The following is a 10408-nucleotide window of genomic DNA, read 5'->3' on the forward strand; positions in this document are numbered from 1 at the left end:
GGGCACACTGGCATTTGATGGGGCACAATAGCGACAATTCATGGGCACACTGGCAGCATCTGATGGGGGCACAGTAGCGACAATTCATGGGCACACTGGCAGCATCTGATGGGGGCACAGTAGCGACAATTCATGGGCACACTGGCAGCATTTGATGGGGCACAGTAGTGACAATTAATCGGCACACTGGCAGCATCTGATCTGATGGGCACAGTAGCGGCAATTGATAGGCACACTGGCAGAATCTGATGGGGCACAGTAGCGACAATTCATGGGCACACTGGCAGCATCTGATGGGGGCACAGTAGCGACAATTCATGGGCACACTGGCAGCATCTGATGGGGGCACAGTAGCGACAATTCATGGGCACACTGGCAGCATTTGATGGGGCACAGTAGTGACAATTAATCGGCACACTGGCAGCATCTGATCTGATGGGCACAGTAGCGGCAATTGATAGGCACACTGGCAGAATCTGATGGGGCACAGTAGCGACAATTCATGGGCACACTGGCAGCATCTGATGGGGGCACAGTAGCGACAATTCATGGGCACACTGGCAGCATCTGATGGAGCACAATAGTAACATTTCATGGGCACACTGGCAGCATCTGATGGGCACAGTAGCGACAATTCATGGGCACACTGGCAGCATCTGATGGGGCACAGTAGCAACAATTGCTGGACACACTGGCAGCATTTCATGGGGCACAGTAGTGGCATTTGATGGGGAACAGTGGCTGCATTTGATGGGGGAACAGTGGTGGCATTTGATGGGAACAGTGGCGGCATTTGATGGGAACAGTGGCGACATTAGATGGGGCACAGTGGCTGCATTTGATGGCACAAGTGACTGCATTTGATGGTACAAGTGACTGAATTTGATGGCACGAGTGATTGCATTTGATGGCACAAGTGATTGCATATGATGGCACAAGTGATTGCATATGATGGGGCACAGTGGTGGCATTAGATAGGGCACAGTGGTGGCATTTGATGGGGCACAAGTGATTGCATCTGATGGGGCACAAGTGATTGCATTTGATGGGAACAGTGGCGGCATATGATGGGAACAGTGGCGGCATTAGATGGGGCACAGTGGTGGCATTTGACGGGCACAAGTGACTGCATTTGATGGGGCACAAGTGACTGCATTTGATGGGGCACAAGTGACTGCATTAGATGGGGCACAAGTGACTGCATTTGATGGAGCACAAGTGACTGCATTAGATGGGGCACAGTGGCAGCATTTGATGGGGCCTAGGGCCCTCTTTTGATCTTGCACACGGGCCCGCTGATTTCATGATACACCCCTGCCCCCAAAATACGCAAACAAATATGTAAAAAAACATATATTTTTTAGGGGGGGGGGGGTGTCCCTGAATGGCAGTTTGGAAATGTGGTCACCCTAGTTCACATATGTGCGATGCATTCGCACTGCGCATTGCCTCCAAACCGTATGCGGTTTTTATGTCTTGCGGTGCGGCTCAGGTGCAAATTCAGTCCCATTATCTTCTATGGGTACGCATCTAATTCGCAGATGTTTTCAGTTCTCTTCAGGAATTTCTCTCATTCAGCTCAATACACTTCTCCCCCACTCTCCTCTCACCTGGAACTTCTCCCAGGTCTCCAAATTCGCATCTAAAATGTTGCTAATCTGCTGAACACTTCTCTTATCTCTCTGCAGAGATAAGAGAGCTGAAATTCGCACTGCACAAGTGTGATTCAGGCCTAAAAGATTTGGAGGGTAAATTTGTTAAATTCAGTGCAGGAAAATGCATCCAAAGATCAACTAAGGGCAGTTACGTCATATTTTGACAACATTTTGTATACAAATAGAGCAGCCAAACAATATATGATGATAAACTCAATCATGCATTTGATGTTAACTGATTTATACTTACAAATGATAATGTTGTATATATTTAAGGTGGATGCACTTTCAATTGTGGGTAGAGTTGGATAGACTGTTAGGTAGATTCAGGTACAATAGTGCAAAGTTACGGCGGCGTAGCTTAGCCTGTTTAGGCTACGCCGCCGTAAATTAGCTAGGCTAGTAATGATTCTCAATATACTTGCCTGCTAATATACGGCGGCGTAGCCTAAAGCGGGCGGGCGTAAGGGCGCCGAATTCAAATGACTTGGAGGGGGGCGTGTTTGATCGCAATGAGGCTTGACCTCACGTTAACGTTTTTTTTCACTGCGCATGCGCCGGGCGACTACATTTCCCAGTGTGCATTGCGGTTACGTACGCCGCGCGGGCCTATTGATTTCGACGTGGACGTAAACAACGTAAATCCCGATTCGCGGACGACTTAGGCAAACGACGTAAAAAATTTGAATCTCGCGGCGGGAACGGCGGCCATACTTTAACATTGTTATTCCACCTAATAGATGGAATAACTTTAGGCCTGTAATGCGCTACGGAAATGCCGTAAATCAACTGCAGCGGCCGGGCGTACGTTCGTGAATCGGCGTATAAACTCATTTACATATTCTACGGCGGCCGCAATGGAAGAGCCACCTAGCGGCCATCCAAAATATTGCAACCTAAGATAGGACGGCGCAAGCCGTCCTATCTTAGATATGTTTAAGCGTATCTCTGTTTGAGCATACGCTTAAACATCGGTCGGCATAGATTCTGAGTTAGGTCGACTTATCTACTGATAAGCCGGCCTAACTCTTACTGAATCTACCTATGTGATTACACAAGAATGTGAATCCCTATTGATCAATAGTTTGGGATGCTTTCAATCCTATAGACACTTGATGGGAGATTTACCAAAGTGTTTGGATACGAGAAAGTTATGAGTTATGCAATATCATTATACCAGGTTTTGAGTTCCAGAAATTTCACACTAAATCGTTAGCCGTTACCCAATACCCATAGGTGTATTTCAGAAATAATAATGATTGTATGATGTCCAGGGATTTCATATATACATCTGTTCTGAATGATGTATACAAAATCTGAAAAATCTGCACTTGGTGTCCTAAACTATAAGTGTAACAACAAAAATACATTCACAGTGAAACAAATCAATAAACAAAAATAAAACTAACAATATGAAAACAGGAAGCTGCACTCACTGATACAACGATACATATAGTACACACATGGAATGGTAAAAAGTGTTGTACTGTCCCTTTAAATGCTCACAAAATAGGTATCATATGGAAAAAGTATTAAGAACATAAAAAAAAAAAACAACAACCAGGTGAAACATTTTGAGTATAGCCTCAGTTGAAACAGATACAAATTGTAAATTACAACTAGTGTCATCGGGCCATATTCTCAGAAGAGTTACGACGGAGTATCTCAGGAAACTCCGTCGTATCTCTCTTTTTTGACCCGCGTATCTATGCGAGTGATTCCTAGAATCATTTTCGCATAGATACGCTGTAGATCCGACAGGTGTAAGTCACTTACACTGTCGGATTTTAAATGTAATTCGCCGCCGGCTGCTAGGTGGCGTTTACGTTCAGGTCTCATTTGTTTATGCAAATGAGCCTGATACGCCGATTCATGAACGAAATCGCGTCGCGTAACCGTCGCTTACGTCGTCTGCTATATGAGGGGTAACCTAACGCCAGTCCCACGTATGCCATGTTAAGTATGGCGTCGGGTCCGCGTCGTCTTTTCCCGTCGGGTACATCGTTTTCCTAAGTCGTTCTTGAATACGACTTTACGTCAATGACGCACACGTCGGCGTCATTGACGTTTTCCGCCGAGAACTGGAGCATGCCCACTGGGCTATTTTTAGCCCGGCGCATGCGCAGTTCGATCGGAACGGGGGCGCGCTTAATTTAAATATAAGCCGCCCCCTTTGAAATACGCGGGGATACGCTGGGCCTTTTACACTACGCCTCCGCAAACTACGGAGCAAGTGCTTGAGGAATGCGGCACTTACTCCAGTAAGTTGCGGCGGCGTAGTGTAAAAAGCTTAGGCGAGGCCGCCGCAGATTATTGGAGAATCTGGCCCATCATCCAGAATAATTGATGCAAAAAATGGGACAAGATGAACATAGGGTGAGGGCTGCTAGTACCGTCTAACCCGTAAATGAACACCAGTCAAAAAGGAGTTGACTAGGACTTTTCTGGTTCACTGGTAACACAACAAAGAATTAACATAAAAAATATTTATTAACATGAAAAACTGTACAATATTAAAAACATTTGAGCAAACTCCAACCATAAGAAACAGCGTAATAATAATGGAGGACCGTCATGTATCTGTTTAGGTGGAGAAGGCCAAGACCTTGACCGATTTCGCAGTATTACCGCTTCTTCAGGAGGATCTGTATAACATACAATACAGTTTACAAAAATAGCAACAATATACAAACAAAGTAAAAATCTACTTAAAATATTTTAACAACATGAAAACAGTCAATTATACATCAGACAGGAGGCTCATATCTTATGCATTAATCTTTCTTTATTAATGCTCATAGCAGATAGTGTAAAATCACCTTTAACGTAAGTAAAACAAAAAGAAAAAACTGTATAAACTACATATCCCAGCAGTCCTTGGGCCTTAGCCACTCCCACCCTAGTCTCTATATATGGACTGCTCTCTCTTGGTTCTTCCTCTTTCTTTCTGCTCATAGCAGAGCATTGGAAGATAAGTATTGACAAGATTTTATTTGTATATATATGTACTTTATTCATTGATATATTACTTTATATGTAATTTGGTACTTGATGAATTATTAATTGCTTGACTTCTTACTGAATTATCATGTAGCATTGCGGGGTTACCGGGATTCTTATCCCTGTGTTGCCCCATCGCTCGCTGCTATCGATCGTTTTTCTATATATTGCGGCGTTTTGCTTTATTTTGGTACCCCTTTAACAGCTGTCACAGTTTCTCACGGGAACGCCGCGCTCTGCAGCGCCCCACCGCTGTGCCCGTGTTTTTTCTCCCCCTCTCTTTCCTCCCTCACCTCCTCTGCAGGCGCCATCTTAGCGTCTTCCTCTCCCCTCACGAGAGCCTTCGCGCGCGCTTAAGGGGGCGGATCCTCGCTCACTTCAGCCTATCCTCAGAGACGCTCCTCGTCTCCCAATCGCGGCGCGTGCGGGACGCGGGGGGCGGACCTCTCGCCCGCCCTGTCCATCTCGGCTCCTAGCCAATAGGAACTCCAGGGGCCGTAGTCTCGTGAGACTTCGCCCCTGGAGTGAAATTTCTTCAGGCTCTCCTTCAACCGCAAGCCAGTGATCGCCTGTGTTCGGAGGTAGGAGCCTGGGTTAGTGAGTCAGTGAGTTTTTCTTTTAGTTAGTCAGCTAGTGCTATTCTGGGAATTTATTCCTGTCAGTGGCAATATATAACGCTGGTTAACAATTGTCTTGGTGAGCCCTGTGTATCCCCATAGTGAATACTGTACTGTCTGGGTGTTTGTTGTAACACAGCATGGCAGAAGAAAGCTCTCTCCCCGCCCTTGCTGAAGAGCTGACGCTGGAACCAGCGCAACTCTTAAGTGCTGCTCAACTCCAAGAGCTTATTAATAAATCTATACAAACGGCACTGGCTGCAGCTGCCACCTCCTCCGGAGCACACCAAGCCCTGGCCCCCCCTGTGCCAATACCACAAGGCAGTGAACCGTCCGTAAAAAAAGGGTAAATCCTCTCAAAAGAGGAAACATACGGGGACGGCCTATGACTCCCCGGCAGGGGAAGTAAAGAATATGCTTAGAGCAGCTCCCCACACGGACTGCCACCCCACGCATCCTTCAGACCCCTTTCAACCCCTGGGCCTCAGGGAGTCATCTAAGAGGCATGGATCCGCCAAACGGACCAAACCAGACTCGTACGTGGTCGAGTCAGACGAGGACTCGTCCGCTGAGTCGGATGGGTCTGAGGTCCCGGAGTCTGAGTACGATGAAGAAGAGGATGTGGGGGCACCGGCGCTCCTACAGGACGCCAACCCTGACAATCAGGGCAAAGATATAGTGGATGCCCTGGGCGAACCATTATTCAACCCAGACGCCATTTCCCATCCCCGCTCTGGGGATTGGTCCCCTTTACCCCACGTGTCACAGTACATTGAACTTTGGGCACGTAGACCCCTGGAGAGGTCCAACCGCAATAAGCTACGGGCGGAATGTCCTCGCCCCCATATTCCCATGAAGGCGGTCATGACGCCAGAGATAGATCCCATTCTATCAAAATATTTGCTAAAAACGGGGAAGTTTCCCAAAAAGGGGATAGACCGATCTTTCAAGGCCATACAAGATCGAATACTGGATCTCTTTGGACCACTGACAAAGATCCTAAATCTGGCAGAACAAGCTGCGACTACTGGCCAGACGGTCGATCTAACCCAATTACGTGGGTGGGCCCAAAGGGCCATATGTCTGACGGGCAGCGCCAATACCGCCTGCTCCGTCGAACGCAGACGCTCAATCCTGATGCAGCTCGATCCGCAACTGGCCCACCTAGCGGAAACCGAGCCAGGCCCTGCAGCAGAGGGCATGTTATTTGGTGAATCCTTAGTAAAAGGACATCAATAAATTCGTTGGACTGTTTAACAGCCTTGACAAGGCGCAAACATCTCTCAAACGAGCAGGGAATAATAGAGTTTTTCCCCGGGCCGGCAGAAGTAGGGGCCGTTCTGCTGGCCGCAATAGCAACGGCAGACCGTTTCAGAGAACAGCTGCCCAACCTCACTACGCTCAGGCTCCCACTCCATACACCACCATGGCACAACCAGCACCTTTTTTCCCACCACGTGGTAGACCCTGGAGAGGACGCGGTCACAGAGGATACCCTCGTTCCCGCCCATATACCGGTGAGTACCACATGCATTCCTATGCCCCTCACACCCGTGGGGGGCCGCTTAATGTTTTTTACCCACGCTTGGTCTGCGATTACGGCAGATACATGGATACTAAATACAGTTGCAGGGTTCCAGATAGATCTTTTGTCCCCACCAAATCTGGGAGTAATACCACCCCCTATCCGGTTTGCGGAACAAAACGTGACTCTGATAGACAACGAGCTCCGGGAACTGATATCCAAACATGCGGTGATCGAAGTCGACCCTTCTTCCCTGGGGTTTATCAGCAACCTCTTCTTAGTCAAGAAGAAGGGGGGAGGTTATCTCTCGGTCATAAACCTTCGGGACTTGAACCAGCATGTCGCCTATCGACATTTCAAGATGGAGGGCATCCACTGCCTCCGAGATCTCCTCCAACCGGGAGACTGGTTGGTGAAAGTAGACCTAAAGGACGCCTACCTCACCGTCCCCATGCATCGGGAATCCCAACACCTACTCCGCTTCATGTGGTGGGGACGCACTTGGCAATTTACGTGCCTTCCGTTCGGTCTGTCATCCGCCCCATGGTGTTTCACGAAAATCTTGAAACCAGTCGTGGCATCACTGAGGAGCAGAGGAGTGCGTCTGATCGTTTATCTAGACGACATCCTCATAATAGCTTACTCCAAGAATCAAGCGTATCGCCACATGGCTTGGACGATCAACCTACTACAAAGTCTAGGCTTCCTGATCAATCAGGAAAAGTCGGTTCTCATTCCGGCTCAAGAGATGGAATTCCTAGGCTTCTTGGTAGACACCAATCTAGCTGTCCTTCGCCTACCCAGCGCGAAATTGGCCCTGATCCGCAAAGAGATCAGGGCGGTACTCCGCAAGGGGTACTTATCTCTACGCGTACTAGCCCGCCTGGTAGGCCTACTGGCGGCATCCATTCAAGCCATATTTCCGGCCCCCCTTCATTACAGGGCCCTCCAGAGACTAAAAATCCTGCATTTACGACAGGGTCTCCGTTACGCAGACGAGGTGCCTCTCTCTTCGGAGGCCCAAGTCGAACTACAATGGTGGCTCCGACATGCCGTCGAGTGGAACGGCAGGACGATCTTCAACTCACGTCCGGACGTCATCATAGAGTCGGACGCGAGCCGCCGAGGCTGGGGAGCTCGCTTAGGAGAGACCACGACGGGAGGGACCTGGTCCAGAGAAGAGTCCCTCTTGCACATCAACGCACTGGAACTCTCAGCGGCACGCCGAGGCTGGGGAGCTCGCTTAGGAGAGACCACGACGGGAGGGACCTGGTCCAGAGAAGAGTCCCTCTTGCACATCAACGCACTGGAACTCTCAGCGGCACTATTCGCTATTCAGAGTTTCCTAGCGGAGAAGTCCAATTGTTGCGTTTTATTACGAATGGACAATATTGCGGCGGTGCAATACATCAACCGCTTAGGAGGCACCAGATCCAAGATCCTGGCGGACATTACTACAGGGATTTGGCACTACTGTCTGTCTCGCGACATCATCCCTATAGCGGAGTACATTCCGGGTACTTCCAACACTGTTGCAGATTGGAATTCCCGTTACCTTATCGACTCCAGCGATTGGCGTTTGGACCGATCAGTCTTCGCCCAACTGAACCTACTTTGGGGTCCCTTGGGCATAGACCTATTCGCCTCTCGTCTCAATCACCAGCTGCCCCGCTTTTTCAGCTGGAGACCAGACCCAGGGTCCTCGGCGGTGGACGCTTTCCGCCACTCTTGGACGGGGGAAACACATTATGCGTTTCCCCCATTCTCGATGATCCCCAAGGTTCTACTGCAGATTACGAACCAGAGGGCGACGGTGGTGCTGATCACCCCATGGTGGCCAACACAACCATGGTTTCCTCTCCTGCTGGAATTGGTCATGGACCATCCCAGACTTCTGCCTCAGTTTCCGCACATCCTCTCCCATCCGACCAAGGGCATTCACCCCCTGGTAGAGGAGGGCACGCTGACACTCCTGGCATGGTTGGTCTCGGGGTGCCGGACTCTCACGACGGCCTTTCAAACTCGGCTAGAGATCTCCTCACCGTGGCCTGGGCCCCCGGGACTCGATCGGCATATCGATCAGCCTGGAAGCTCTGGGTATGTTGGTGTGACCAACGGCAGGCTGATCCCGTACGTGCCCCTGTGAACGTCATAGCGAATTTCCTAGCAGATTCTTTCAGTTCTGGCAAGTCCTACAGTTCCATTAATATTTACAGATCAGCCATATCAGCCTACCACTACCCCGTGGATTCTCTGCCAATCGGCAAGCACCCCCTGATATGCAGATTGTTACGAGGCATCAGGTTCAAACGACCTCCTCGCCCTAAATACCAATCCACCTGGGATGTTTCCAGGGTCCTCGACATGTTCTCAGGCTGGGAGGACAACGATACTCTGCCTCTCAAGCTGCTGTCGTTTAAACTTACGGTACTTCTGTGCCTAATCTCCATCAAACGTGTCTCAGACGTTAGGGCCTTGGACATTTCCAGACGTCAGTTTTCACCTCAAGGGGTAAAGTTCTCAGTAGTCCGCAGAACCAAAACAGGCCTACAATCGGTGTTTTACCCCTATTTTCCTGCACACCCACGACTCTGCGTGGTTAGATGCCTACAGGCCTACGAGGCGCGCATAAATGACCTGCGACCCCCGGGTTTTTCTCAACTTCTACTATCCTACGTACGGCCTCACCACCCGGTCACCCCTGCCACTTTGGCACGTTGGGTTAGATCAACCATGGCAATGGCAGGTATAGACGTCACCCTGTTTGGAGCACATTCCTCCAGAGGGGCTATGGCTACCAAGGTGGTTGCGACTGGAGGCTCTCTTTCTGACCTATTAATGGCGGCCGACTGGTCTTCTGAGACCGTCTTTCGCCTCTTCTATTTCAGGCCGGAGGAACATGTCGCCATGTCTGTCTTATGATGATCGGATCTCTGAATATCTTGTTTTGATTTCAATGATGGTATAAATATTGTGTTAAGCTTTGAACTTGCATAAGATATGAGCCTCCTGTCTGATGTATAATTCGAGATTTTCCTAGCTTGTGACAGAAAATATTGATTATATGAAGACAGGAGGCGAGTATCTTCCCTCCCTTCCCAACCCTCTCATGATCTTACGTTTTATTTCAGGCTATTGATACCATTCAGGATCAGAATATACAAGCGACCTATTGATCAGGTGATGTTCCCCCATTTCTGGATGACCAGTTGGTCAGTTTGCTCAGTTCGTTAACCCCGTTGAGACCCGTTGATGTTACCACAGAAGTCTTCAGACACGAAGTCGTGGGGCCGGCTGGCCGAAGAGTACTCAGGTGAAGACACGGTTCAAGTTAGGATCCTGATAATGACACCTCAAGATTCGCATAAAGAAAGAGGAAGAACCAAGAGAGAGCAGTCCATATATAGAGACTAGGGTGGGAGTGGCTAAGGCCCAAGGACTGCTGGGATATGTAGTTTATACAGTTTTTTCTTTTTGTTTTACTTACGTTAAAGGTGATTTTACACTATCTGCTATGAGCATTAATAAAGAAAGATTAATGCATAAGATACTCGCCTCCTGTCTTCATATAATCAATATTTTCCGTCACAAGCTAGGAAAATCTCGAATTG

Source organism: Rana temporaria, chromosome 4 (genome assembly GCF_905171775.1).
Source record: "Rana temporaria chromosome 4, aRanTem1.1, whole genome shotgun sequence".
NCBI classification, from domain to species: domain Eukaryota; kingdom Metazoa; phylum Chordata; class Amphibia; order Anura; family Ranidae; genus Rana; species Rana temporaria.